We start from the raw sequence: 14,571 nt of genomic DNA, 5'->3' as shown, positions 1-14,571 counted from the left end.
CACCAGTGTTTTGACCTTTTTGGACAGATAGCATACAATCTTAGTTTTGTCCCATCCAGTGTTGCAAACCAGTGCCGTGTTCGCATCCAGGTGAGGAATTTGAGAAGTTTGCGGGCGACTACTGCAAGGTGACAAAGGTGATGCTGGGATCACTGGATAGGTATGAATTTGCTCGTCTTGGCGAAGGACTCCTACTGTCATACGAATAAATTCATATCTCTCGACTGGCATATCAGTGTTTTTTTGATAAAGAATATATGCATTTAGCATTAAAATATCATAGATATTCATAAATATTTTCTTCCAGAACCTCCTTGTAGGTCTTTGAGCAGCAAAATGATACAATTTCTTGTCACTCAATACCATCCCTCCCATTCCTATGTCATAATCATTTATTACTTTAGGTTTCACAACATTGCCACACGATTGATGTGGTACTTGGAAAGAGGTAAATATCTGTCGCCTGCTCAGTGTGGTTTTCGGAGTATGCACTCCACAACTGATGTATTGGTACGAATGGAATCTTCAATATGTGAAGCTTTTGCCAACAAGCAACATCACATCACTGTTTTCTTTGACCTAGAGAAGGCTTATGATACAACATGGAGATATGGCATTTTGAGGGTCCTTTATGAATGTAACCTGAGAGGCAATTTGCCCCTGTTTATTAAGGCTTTTTTAAAAAATAGGATATTTCAGGTTCAGGTTGGAGCAATAATGTCAGATGTATTCAATCAGGAAGAAGGAGTACCACAAGGAAGTGTTTTAAGTGTAACCTTGTTTGCCTTGGTAATCAATGGGGTTTCTAAAATAATTCCCCCAGATATAACATATACCTTTTTTGTTGATGACCTATCGATTTCCTTTGCAGCATCAAGGATGGCAGTGGCTGAACGCCGCCTTCAGCTCTGCATTGATAATATAATAAAGTGGGCTGAGGTTAATGGTTTTAGATAATAAAGTGGGCTGAGGTTAATGGTTTTAGATTTTCCGCCAGTAAAACTGTAACTATGCACTTTTGTCGTATAAGGGGAATCCACCCTGATCCAGATCTATTCATTCACAGGCAGAGAATTCCATGTGTTGGTGAAACAAGGTTTCTTGGCTTGATTTTTTATAGCAAGCTGACCTGGATTCCACATCTGAAATATATTAAGGCAAAATGCTTAAAAGCAATGAATTTGCTGAAAGTTGTGTCTCACACTTCGTGGGGTGCAGACCGAACTCAGATGTTGAGATTATATAAAGCCTTGGTCTTTTCAAAATTAAGTTACGGGTGTGAGGTGTACACTTTTGCAAAACCAAATAGCCTTAAAATGCTCAACTCAATTCATCATGGAGGAATACGGTTGTGTACTGGAGCATTTAAATCATCTCCACCGAGAGCATGCTTGTAGATGCTGATAAGGTGCCACTGGATCTTCATTACAAGCGTCTGCTGGTTCGGAGCTGGTATAGATTCCAGAGGCTACCTAAGTCTTTAACCAGCATTTTGTATGAGAAATGAAAGGCATTGGCAGTTTTATGAAAATCACCCCAAGCAACCTCATCCATTCGCTTTTAGAGTCAATACCATTGTTCGTGAATTAAACATGCCAAGGGTCGAGATTTTACCAGCAAAATATTCAGTTAGTCCCCCCTGGAACTTCCCAGAGGTAAAATTCTGCAGATATTTCAATTTTACCAAAACAGAATTGTCCAGTGAGGCCACGCGGTCAATATTTTTAGAACATTCCTTGCAACATGACGACTCCACTGCAGTTTTCACGGACGGCTCAAAGTCAGATGCTGGCGTCGGCTTTGGTGTAGTCTTCCCTGATGTAGAGAGGAGTGGCAGGTTATCATCTGTTGCATCAATTTTTACAGCAGAGTTATATGGAATTTTAAAGGCTTTAAAGGAAGTTTTAATTCGGAATGAAAGTAATTTTATTATATATTGTGACTCAAGAAGTGTTCTTCAGTCACTGGAATCTTTTAACCCTTTAAACCCTCTGATTTTAGATATATTGGAATGGCTGCTTTTACTAAAAAGAAGAGGAAAAGAAATAAAGTTCTGTTGGGTGCCTTCTCATGTTGGGGTGGCTGGGAATGAGAAAGCTGACCAACTTGCAAAGTCTGCGGTCAGCTGCCCGAACCCACAAGATGCCTACTACCATATCGGATTTGTATCCTCTAGTAGGTCAGAGAATTAAAAAATGTTGGCAGTCCCAGTTGGGAGGATATTTTAAACAATCAAAAAATGCGTAGTATCACGTCTTCAGTGTCTCCTTGGTCATATCCATATGTGCCAAGGAGACAAGAAACGATGTTGTGCAGATTGAGGATTGGACATACAAGACTCGCCCTTGACTGTGAGACATTTGCTGGTTGAATGTCCCAGACTTGGGAATTTGAGACATAGGTTCATGTCTTGGGGTCGTGACAGAGTAGGCAATTTTATCCTAGCTACAATTCTTGGAAAGGATTGTAATATAGAGCAGTTATATATTTTTATGAGGGAGGATGGCCTCCTTCCAACCAAATTTAAATTATACATAGATTGTCTATGTAAGAACTTTTATATATAAAAAAATGTTATATATATTTATAGATTTTTATTTTAGAAATATGAAATTTATCAAAAATTTAATTTTTTTTTTATATTTAATTTATTTCGGTGTCAATTACCCAGATGTTGTGACGCCAGATATAATACACAATCAATCAATCAATCACAACATTGCCATACTTTTTGTTTAGTGTTACATTTTTGGCATGTGAAAATGTTGTTAGTATATATACTGGCTTACGAGAAGGTTTTTCTTTGAAGCCACAGGTAAGGACTTGACCCTTCCTTACATACACAGTGTCACCTGCCTTCAGTTTTTCATTTTTCAATATAGCTGGCAAAAACTTTGATGTTATCCTTATGGTTCCAGTAAGGGAAGTATTATGAAGCAATAAATCATTAGCAAGAGGCACTTTTGTATAAAAATTCTGTTACAAGATGGTAACCTTTATTCAGCAGATTACTCTTCTCCATAATACTCATTAGTATGTGCAAGACCTTTCTCGGATCCACTAGCATAAAAATCCCTCCCTGAATATAAGTATGTGATAAACATACCCAGTACTGGCTTCACATAATTCAAATTTTTTTATACCATATCTGGAATGCCTCTTATTTGGCATATATTGAATGAGATACACACACCTGTTGCTCATACCTACCATACTCTCATCTGGGTGATAATGGTGCTTGAACAAACTGTTACATGAATCCAAAAATGGCCTTATACGGACGGGCCCAAGCATGCATTGGGGATGACCTCTAGGATAGACTAGTGCATTATCACTAATATGAAAAAATCTACTGATGAGCAAGTATTCATCCCTTGCCATCGTCTCAGAAAAAAAGTGAATTCTAGTTTCTCTAGAAGTGCTCCAAAAATGCTTTACATTTTTCAAATGAATAAGACCCATCAACAAGGATAAATCCAAAAACTTCATCATTTTGTTTTGAGTAACAGGTTTCCATCGAGAATATCATGAATGTGGATGTGATGCCATCTACTCTTCCTTCTCAGAAAGGACTTGGTTGGCATATCTGTTCGTTTCAGTGACTAATTTGTCGACGATGGCATTATTCATATATAATAACACGTACTCTATTGGATGTGCATTTTTACTAGGAATGTTTATTGGTCTTGTATGTCTCTGCAGAAAACCAAATTTCGTACCTGAACAAGGGTTTTCAGGTGCATATACTCGATTCCATAAGCTTCCTACATCAATATGCACATCTTTATCACTGTTACTTTCACTGTCATCGTCAGTATCGTCACTGTCATTGTAATTATTGATATCAAAATCACTGCATGATGATAATGAATCAACATCATCGTTAAAAGAAGCCATTATCTCCAAGAAGTTGCAAAATAAACAAAGAACAATAAAAATGTCGACCGTTGCTCGAATTCAAGATACAAAAGCCTTCCTGGCCCCGCACCCCCCCACTGAAAGAAGGTTTACAATTTTGCTATTTTTATACCTATGTTTAAATGAAATCTGGCATCTTTTATGCTCAAGAGTGAGCTGAATGTTGGTGAGACTGTTGACGTCACTCAAACAGAGCTAAGAGGAGTGGCTGATTTTACAGTGATATTTGAAAATAATATCGATGTCGTCCTTACATGGCATGTAAACCATCAATTTTAGCAACGCGACGCACCTTGTGGGTTAATTAATATCAGATGAATAGGAAGATTCCACATCGGAGTCTGGTCAGTCATCTTGATCAAGGTGTGATTGTCAACTATGTGCAGCTGGCAACATGATTGCAAGGAGGTTTGCCTTCTGTCACCGAGACGTGAAACTGCTGCTATTCCGCTCGTACTGCTACAGTATCTATGGGTGTTCCCTCTGGACGAACTATACCCGAGAGACCATGAGACGCATCACTATTGTGCACAATGACATTCTGAGACGCCTCACAAACACTCCCCGCTACCACTCCGCCACACAGATGTTCATTGAAAACCACCTGGACAATTTAAAAATCATTGTTAGGCGAACAATGTCCAGTCTGGTAACCCGAGTGAGAAACAGCAGCAACTCGCTCATACAAAGCATCCTAAGGAGTGAAGCAAGAAGATCTAAATTGTGGGAAAGATGGGAAAATGAGGCCTTTGTCCCCTAAAGGACTTAATCTCTGTATTGGCAAGATGTCATCTGCAGTTTTTGTCATTATTACATTTATTGCTGATATTTTAATTTTTCATTATTACTGTGATTCCTATCAAGTTAAAGTTTTATTTACATTTAATTTATGTATTAAGCCCTCTGGACCTGACTACTGTAACCACCTAAGGTCTCTAGTTGAAACTTGAGTTATATAATATGTGCACCAACTGTTATTACTCGCAATGCATATTTTTTTTTCTCACCAATATTATTACTGATATTACCACTATGATGATTACTAGCTTTTATGCTACATCAGCCTTATTATGGATAAGTGTCGATTATTCATTTTCTTTTTCTATTTTATCATATCTCATGTATCTAGATTGTGTATGTTACTGTCTGTATCTTGTATACTCAATGTATATGGCCCTGAGCTGAAATAAAACATTATTATTATTATTATTATTATTATTATTATCATCATCAACTGATGAGGGGTGGATAGAGTTTTGCGGCCTCTAAAAAAAATTGATTATGAGCATTGTGCCCATAATAATCGTCCAGATTACTGTTCAAAGTACTCTGTATGGATACCAGGTCTTTTGGCCCACTCCATAATAGTTCTTCATTCACGCTCAATATTTTGAGAGTGAACAGAAAGATCGCCAGGATCCACAAAGTTCTTGCTGTGGTTGATCAACTTATGAATGTATCCCTCCTCATCAAGGGTCTTGTAGGCAACCTAACCGTCACTCGTTAAGCATGGATATATTTCTGGGCTCAGTTCGTGTCGGAGGGTAGAAACACTGAAGCACATTTATATGTACATTATGTGGATGTCCCTAGCGTAAAAATAAGGGGCAGTCCACCAATATCAACCTAGCGGCTAAGGCTAGAGGACCATGTAGAGCATAACAGTAGGGTGAGACATGTTGGTCAAGGTAGGTAGAAAGGAGACCTGGATCTTCAACTATAACTGCTGTGCAGAGTCAGGGGAAACTATGTTTCCCGCTGCTACTGCTGAAAATTTTAATGATTCCAAGGACTTCAGGTAATGACGCTTGAAGACTGTCGGTGATTTCCATCCAGTATATTTCCTAAGATCATCAAAATTCATATGTTGGAAATAATTAATAGAAGTAGCTACTGCCCTGATATCATGTGCTTTTGGGAATGATTCAGGATTGGCTTGTTTAATGAAGTAAAGGATCTGCTGTCTGATTCCTTTTACTGATAAGGTGCCACCTCTTTCTCTCATAAAAAGAGGACCTGAGGATCTAGAGGATGTCCATAAAAAGAGGACCTGAGGATCTAGAGGATGTCCGAGACAGAAAGGCTCTTAAGGTCATTACTGGACAGAGAGAGGGATCCTGGGGAAGAGGAATGACTTTCCAAGGTACCCACCTTGCTAGAGGATCCTCATTTTTAGCTAAGAAACTGCGATCCGGGGAAAGCAAAACTTCTCTTGAAGGGAGAAATTCCACATGACCCGTATCTCTGGATAGAGCCGACAGTTCTGAAATTCTGGCCCCTGTGGCCAGGCTTAGTAAAAATAGCGTCTTTCTAAGTAACATTATAAATGTGCAAGACGAGTTGTCAGTGTCCGAGGCTAGTTTGAGGACGTCATTTAAAAACCATGAAACCGAAGTAGGTCTCTCAGAAGGTCTAAGTCTAGCACAGGCTTTGGGAATAGACGTAAAGTAAGATTCTGTTAAGTCTATTTGAAAACCCAACAGAAAGATTTTCTTCAAAGCTGATTTATTAGTGGTAATAGTGCTAGCTGCTAGGCCTTTTTCAAACAAGGACCTGAAAAAAGATATGGCTAAGTTAACTGTCATGGTTGTAGTGTCTGTTTCCTTCAGGAAAGATGCCAACTTTTTGACAGCAGAGTCATACTGTCTTATAGTTGATTCCCTCTTATCTGATTCTAGGAAGAGGATGTTTTGGGGATCTGCATCTTTTTTAGCTGCGAACTTCATGAAGTCCATAAAGTTAGGGTCTTGAGAATTCCTGAGGAAGCGAACACAGTCCTCATTTGTACTGATTGCGATAGTTTGGGGTTGGGAATCCTTTGAGGTCGGAGGCCCAACTCCAGTAGCAGGGGGTACCAATTGCTCTTTGACCAATCTGGAGCAATCAGAGCTACTTGACCTTTGAAAGTCCTGAGTTTGTTCAGAACTTTCAAGAGAAGATTCACTGGAGGAAAGATGTAGATCTTTTTCCACTGATTCCAATCTATTGACAAGGCGTCTGTGGCATAGGCCAGAGGGTCCAGGTTGGGGGCCACATAGCAAGGGAGCTTGTGGTTCGCTTGTGAGGCGAATAGATCTACCTGGAGATCTGGTACACTCTGGCATATCCACTGGAACGACTTGACGTCTAGAGACCATTCTGATTCCAGAGGGACTGAACGGGACAAGGCGTCCGCTATTACATTCCTTACCCCTGCTAAGTGGGTGGATGATAGGTGCCATTTGTACCTGTTCGCTAGGGCAAAAATGGCTATCATGACATGGTTCACATGTTTGGATTTGGATCCTCCCCTGTTGATGCAGTGAACTACTACTGCACTGTCCAAAACTAGCCTTAGATGAGACTTCTTTGGAGGAAGGAGCTACTTTAGGGTAAGGAAAACTGCCATTGCTTCCAGAACATTTATGTGGAACTTGCGGAACTGAGTGGACCAAGTCCCCTGAACTTGCTTGAATTGAGAGTATCCTCCCCAACCGGTTAGGGAGGCGTCTGTGTGAATAGTTAACGCCGGAGGAGGATATTGAAGGGGAACTGATTTGAATATTGGAAGCCATGGTGGTGTCGCTTTGTATGTTCGAAATGACACCCCACAAAATCCTATCAGTATCCAATCAGCATTGCAAGTGATAGGTGTGCAGATCCATTTGCAAAGAAAATATACAATATGCTCTCTTTATCTACCACCTAATGAAGCCTTCCCCATCAATGAATTTAAATCTCTTATTCAACAGTTACCACGCCCTTTTGTTATTTTGGGAGATATGAATAGCAGAAATCCTCTTTGGGGTGACATCATCACCAATCAAAGAGGAAGGTGTTTAGGTTCCATCATAGAAGATGAAAATGTTGGGATCCTCAACTCTGGGGAGTCTACGCATTTTCATGTTCAAACAGGCACGTTATCAGCAATTGATTTATCTATATGTAGTGATGACTGTATTATTGACTTTAATTGGAGAACTATAAATGATAGATTTACCAGTGACCATTTTCCAATAGTGGTGAGTGTAGCATCAAGTCCTCCATCTTCAAGGCTACCCAAATGGAACATTGGTAAAGCTGATTGGTCAACATTCCAGGAGCACAGCTCAATAGATGACTCTGCTGATGACTTTCCCTGTGTAGATGACACTCTTGACTTTTTGAATACAATGAATGTTCTCAGCTGGTCTTCAATCTATACCTAGGACTTCGGGCAAATTTGTCCGCCGACCAGTTCCCTGGTGGACACGTAAATGCCAGGAAACTCATAGAAATATGAGATCTGCCTTCACCAGATACCGCATGATGAAAATTTGAGTATTATCGTGTAGAATTTCGAAAAGCGAGAGCTCATTTTCGCATGGAAATCAAAAAAGCACGAAAAGAATCTTGGACGATATTCATATCTTCACTAAATTCGAAAAACTCCCCTGACTCTAGTTTGGAAGAGAGTTAGAAAAATAGCAGGCAAGTTTACTCCTTGTCAACCTCCCGTTATCAAGGTGAATGGTTGTGAGGTAGCAGACCCCCAGTTAGTGGCAAATGAGTTTGCTAATCATTTTGCTAATGTTGCGAAGAAAAATGATGATAGACCCTATTCAGCTCAAAGACGGATAATAGAACAGGTCGAAATTGATTTTAATACCTTAAGACATGAGCAATACAATGCTCCTTTTACTATTAGAGAATTTGAATCAGCCTTGAATAAATGTAATGAATCAGCTCCTGGACTGGACGATATAACATATTCAATGATTAAGCATACCCCTGAAAATACCAGACTTTTCATATTAAGCCTAATTAACAGAATTTACAGAGAACATATCTTCCCCAAGCTTTGGGAGAAGTTGAAATTACTGCCATTTGTGAAACCTGGAAAAGATCCATTCAAGACAGAAAATTATCGTCCTATCGCATTAACTTCTTGTTTGTGTAAGATCATGGAAAAAATGGTGAACACACGATTGATGTGGTACTTGGAAAGAGGTAAATATCTGTCGCCTGCTCAGTGTGGTTTTCGGAGTATGCACTCCACAACTGATGTATTGGTACGAATGGAATCTTCAATATGTGAAGCTTTTGCCAACAAGCAACATCACATCACTGTTTTCTTTGACCTAGAGAAGGCTTATGATACAACATGGAGATATGGCATTTTGAGGGTCCTTTATGAATGTAACCTGAGAGGCAATTTGCCCCTGTTTATTAAGGCTTTTTTAAAAATAGGATATTTCAGGTTCAGGTTGGAGCAATAATGTCAGATGTATTCAATCAGGAAGAAGGAGTACCACAAGGAAGTGTTTTAAGTGTAACCTTGTTTGCCTTGGTAATCAATGGGGTTTCTAAAATAATTCCCCCAGATATAACATATACCCTTTTTGTTGATGACCTATCGATTTCCTTTGCAGCATCAAGGATGGCAGTGGCTGAACGCCGCCTTCAGCTCTGCATTGATAATATATAAAGTGGGCTGAGGTTAATGGTTTTAGATTTTCCGCCAGTAAAACTGTAACTATGCACTTTTGTCGTATAAGGGGAATCCACCCTGATCCTGATCTATTCATTCATAGGCAGAGAATTCCATGTGTTGGTGAAACAAGGTTTCTTGGCTTAATTTTTGATAGCAAGCTGACCTGGATTCCACATCTGAAATATATTAAGGCAAAATGCTTAAAGCAATGAATTTGCTGAAAGTCGTGTCTCACACTTCTTGGGGTGCAGACCGAACTCAGATGTTGAGATTATATAAAGCCTTGGTCTTTTCAAAATTAAGTTATGGGTGTGAGGTGTACACTTCTGCAAAGCCAAATAGCCTTAAAATGCTCAACTCAATTCATCATGGAGGAATACGGTTGTGTACTGGAGCATTTAAATCATCTCCCAACGAGAGCATGCTTGTAGATGCTGATGAGGTGCCACTGGATCTTCATTACAAGCGTCTGCTGGTTCGGAGCTGGTATAGATTCCAGAGGCTACCTAAGTCTTTAACCAGCATTTGTATGAGAAATGAAAGGCATTGGCAGTTTTATGAAAATCACCCCAAGCAACCTCATCCATTCGCTTTTAGAGTCAATACCATTGTTCGTGAATTAAACATGCCAAGGGTCGAGATTTTACCAGCAAAATATTCAGTTAGTCCCCCCTGGAACTTCCCAGAGGTAAAATTCTGCAGATATTTCAATTTTACCAAAACAGAATTGTCCAGTGAGGCCACGCGGTCATATTTTTAGAACATTCCTTGCAACATGACGACTCCACTGCAGTTTTCACGGACGGCTCAAAGTCAGATGCTGGCGTCGGCTTTGGTGTAGTCTTCCCTGATGTAGAGAGGAGTGGCAGTGTTATCATCTGTTCATCAATACAGCAGAGTTATATGGAATTTTAAAGGCTTTAAAAGGAAGTTTTAATTCTGAATGAAAGTAATTTTATTATATATTGTGACTCAAGAAGTGTTCTTCAGTCACTGGAATCTTTTAACCCTTTAAACCCTCTGATTTTAGATATATTGGAATGGCTGCTTTTACTAAAAGAAGAGGAAAAGAAATAAAGTTCTGTTGGGTGCCTTCTCATGTTGGGGTGGCTGGGAATGAGAAAGCTGACCAACTTGCAAAGTCTGCGGTCAGCTGCCCAGAACCCACAAGATGCCTACTACCATATCGGGATTTGTATCCTCTAGTAGGTCAGAGAATTAAAAAATGTTGGTAGTCCCAGTGGGAGGATATTTTAAACAATAAAAAAATGCGTAGTATCACGTCTTCAGTGTCTCCTTGGTCATATCCATATATGCCAAGGAGACAAGAAACGATGTTGTGCAGGTTGAGGATTGGACATACAAGACTCACCCATGGGTTCCTTGATGTCTCCGTGAAAATCCTCCGTTTTGCGAGAACTGTACTGTGCCCTTGACTGTGAGACATTTGCTGGTTGAATGTCCCAGACTTGGGAATTTGAGACATAGTTTCATGTCTTGGGGTCGTGACAGAGTAGGTAATTTTATCCTAGCTACAATTCTTGGAAAGGATTGTAATATAGAGCAGTTATATATTTTTATGAGGGAGGCTGGCCTCCTTAACCAAATTTTAAATTATACATAGATTGTCTATGTAAGAACTTTTATATAAACAAAATTTTTATATAATATATTTATAGATTTTTTTTATGAAATTTATCAAAAATTTAGTTTTTTTATATTTAATTTATTTCGGTGTCAATTACTCAGATGTTGTGACGCCAGATATAATACACAATCAATCAATCTTTACCTTCGCCCATGGACGAAGTTGGTTGCGAAGGATTTGTGGAATCACTGACAACTTGTCTCGAGATTTGACATTTGCTCCTGAGTGCCAAACTCGATTTATATTTTTCAGTCTTGCCTTCAAAAGGACGTCCGTCACTGAGGCAAACTGGAGGGAACCTAGGATTCTTTCTTGGTTTCTCCTTGAAGCTTGCTTGTTGTTGAGAAATTGCCTCCTGACTTGGCTGTTGTTGAGAAATTGCCTCACTGACTTGGCTATTTCTTTTCTTTTGATCACCGAAATTGACAGATTGTGGGAGGATAAATCCCATTGGATGCCTAGCCACTGGAAACGAGTCTCCGGAGTGAACCTGGATTTCGTTTTGTTTATCTGAAACCCCAGTTGTTCCAGAAATGGAACTACCTTCTTTGTGGCTCTGAGACATTCCTCGACGGTTGGTGCCCAAATCAGCCAATCGTCGAGGTACGCTACTACCATTATCCCTTGTGATCTCAGTTGTTGAACTACTACTTCCGCTATTTTCGTGAATACCCTGGGGGCTACATTCAGTCCGAAGGGCATCACTTTGAAAGAGAATGCCTGGTCTCCTAGTTTGAAACCTAGGTATGGGCGGAAGTGCCTCGCGATGGGGATATGATAGTATGCGTCTGTAAGATCGATAGAGGTGGTGACGGCCCCACGGGGAAGTAAGGTCCTCACCTGCGAGATAGTCAGCATTTTGAACCAGTCGCAGCGAATGAAAGAGTTTAGCTGGGACAAGTCTAAGATTATTCTTCTTTTTGATGAGCCTTTCTTTGGTACGCTGAACAAGCGCCCTTGAAATTTTAGATGCTTGACTCTCGCCACAACTCCTTTCTGAAGGAGCTCCTCTGCTTAATCTGTCAACTCCTCTGACGACGGCAATTGAAGAAATGATTTGGTTGGTGGAGGATCTTTGATCCAACTCCAACCTAATCCTTTGGACACGATGCTCCGTGCCCATTTGCTGAACCCCCACCTGTGACGGAAGAGGAACAGCCTCCCTCCTACCTGGGGAGTCTCACTGCTGCTGTGCGGGATGACCTCCACGTCCTCCTCTGAAGTGTTTACCTCTGCTAGCAGCCCTTCCCGAACCTCGCTGGCAAAAGTTACCTCTCGCCCTGCTTCCCCTATTAAAGGTAGGGAAATCCTGGTTTTCATACATGGAATTGAAAGCCGGAGAGATGGTGTACGAGGTTGAGGGCTGATTCTGGGGGGATAGCAGGAGGATAGGCTGATTCTGTTTCGATGTCGAAGGCTGACCTGGTTGGGTAACTGGGACGACCTGGACAAAGTGCTGCTGTTGCTGGTGTTTTTGGTATGGCTGGAACCTCTTGGTTTTCTTCAGCTTTTTACCAGAGAGGAGGGTTCTCCTGCTTCCTCTTGGTCGAGATACCCCACCTAGCTCTAAGGCTTTGGTTAAGCCTTGAAGCTTCGTGGTGCACCTCATTCACAGAAGATTCTGGGAACAGGTCCGCACCCCACATGTTGGAAGCAAGAAGCCTATTCGGTTCGTGTCGAATGGTGGCTTCTTGCAACACATGCTTACGACAGTTTCCTCTAGCCATGAAGAAGTCGTAAGCATCTGCCTGAACCGACTGAAGTTGGGACTTAGCAAGGATCTTGAATAGAGGCTCCGTAGCGTATGAAAGAGCAGCCATCTCCGTTATGACTAGGGAGTTAAGTGATCTCCCTAGCCTAGTTCTTGCATCAAATTCTGCCGGAATGAGGCTATCAGGCAGTCTAGGAAGCTTTTCACCGAACTGATCCATGGCACAGTCCGGTTTCAGCTTTCCTACTGTAAAAGTAGCCGGCAGGTTCTCCCAAAGTTCTCCAAACGCAGGGAAGAGAGGAGATGTTGGCTCTGCTTCTCTGAGCTGTGGAATGGGTTCGTCCTTCAAAACAGCATGAAGGGTCGTCTCCACCATCTTTGTTGTAAAGGGGAGTGAAGCCTCCTCCTCCGTGGCAAAAATGGTGAAGGGACTCTTGAAGGCCTGGAGTTTGGTATTGGAACAATCCCAATCCTCCAGACAGTGAACCCACTCTCTTTGGGCGTGATCTCTAGTGTACAAGACAGTCTCCCTAGGGATCTTGTCTTCCCTATTGAGCGCTCTGTGTTAGCCTGGCATATCCTATGAAAGGCTGAGTCAATCTGGAATCTGGGGGGGTAGAACTCGAAGTCCTCAATCCTTCTTGTTCCACACTCCGGTATTGAAATCATACCATCCTTGAAGGGAGCATAGGCTGCTACCCTCCAAGGATTGTTCATAGAGAAGGCCGGAAGAGAGTCATGAGGCGGTAACTAGACCAGACCAGTACCTCCTACCGGAAAGTTAGCCTGAGGAGCCTGGTTCAGGCCAGCAAAGCGATTATCGTGTTCTAGAACACGATTAGAGAGATCCTGAATTAATTGACCTGACTGGTTGATGCTGCTAGAGAGTTGAGCAAACATTTGCTCAAATCTCGTCCCAAGCGATCCAACCATCTCTCCTACTTGTTGTAGGACTCCTGCCGAGAAGATGGCGGGGTCAAAGGCACTAGGTGCCGCGATCCCGGCAGGAGTCACTGGAGTGGATCCGGTAGCAACCGGAGACGGTACTGGCTCGGTCGGAGCGCGGACCTTCTCCTTAGAAGCTTTGCTTCTCGACCCTCTCGAATGTGAAGAGTCAGACTTAGCCTTCACTGCTCCGGAGTAGGATGCTGAAGACTTACGTGAGGAGGAAGACGACGACTTTTTGGGTGTCGTCTTCTGGAGGGTCTTTTGCTCTCTGTGTCCCTTCACTTTAGGAGGCACAGATGCAGCAGGCGAAGGAGTAGGGATTTCAGATCCCATGAAGCCTTGGAAGGAAGAAGAGGAAGGAACAGGGGAAGAAGATCCAGGTGCGCCCAAAGGAAACCCTTGAGCGCCCGAAGTACCTACCTCGACCAACAAATCCTCAACACCTACCGCCATTGGCTCTATATTAATGTCTAAAGTGGCGACGTCCGGCACGGTTTCCTGGCTTGATACATTCCCGAAGGCCTGCTGTACCTCGCGCTGAATAGAAGCTGTGGCGGGGTCCACATATCCTGTCGCTTTCCCTCAGGGGAAGATCTGGACAGCCAACTTCTTGTCAAGGATGTATGGCTGTCCTTTGGCGGTGTTCTTGCTGAAGCCGCCTACCCAAGCCTTCAGGGTTGCCAGAGCGACCTCCTTTACAGCGGCAGCCTGAAAGAGAGGACCAATGAAGACTCTAACGGCAGAGCTATAGCTTACAACTAAGACTTAGAACTAAGATATATTAGAGATATATGATGGAGAGAGTAATTACCTTGAAACCTACTTACTCCATCCAAAAGCTGACTCACGAGGTCGTAGCATATGGTACATGCCTCGTGGTGCCAGACGATCAGT

This window comes from Macrobrachium nipponense, chromosome 41 (assembly GCF_015104395.2).
Source record: "Macrobrachium nipponense isolate FS-2020 chromosome 41, ASM1510439v2, whole genome shotgun sequence".
Lineage (NCBI taxonomy): Eukaryota > Metazoa > Arthropoda > Malacostraca > Decapoda > Palaemonidae > Macrobrachium > Macrobrachium nipponense.
The sequence above is the reverse complement of the archived record's forward strand: the minus strand, read 5'-3'. Positions refer to the sequence as shown.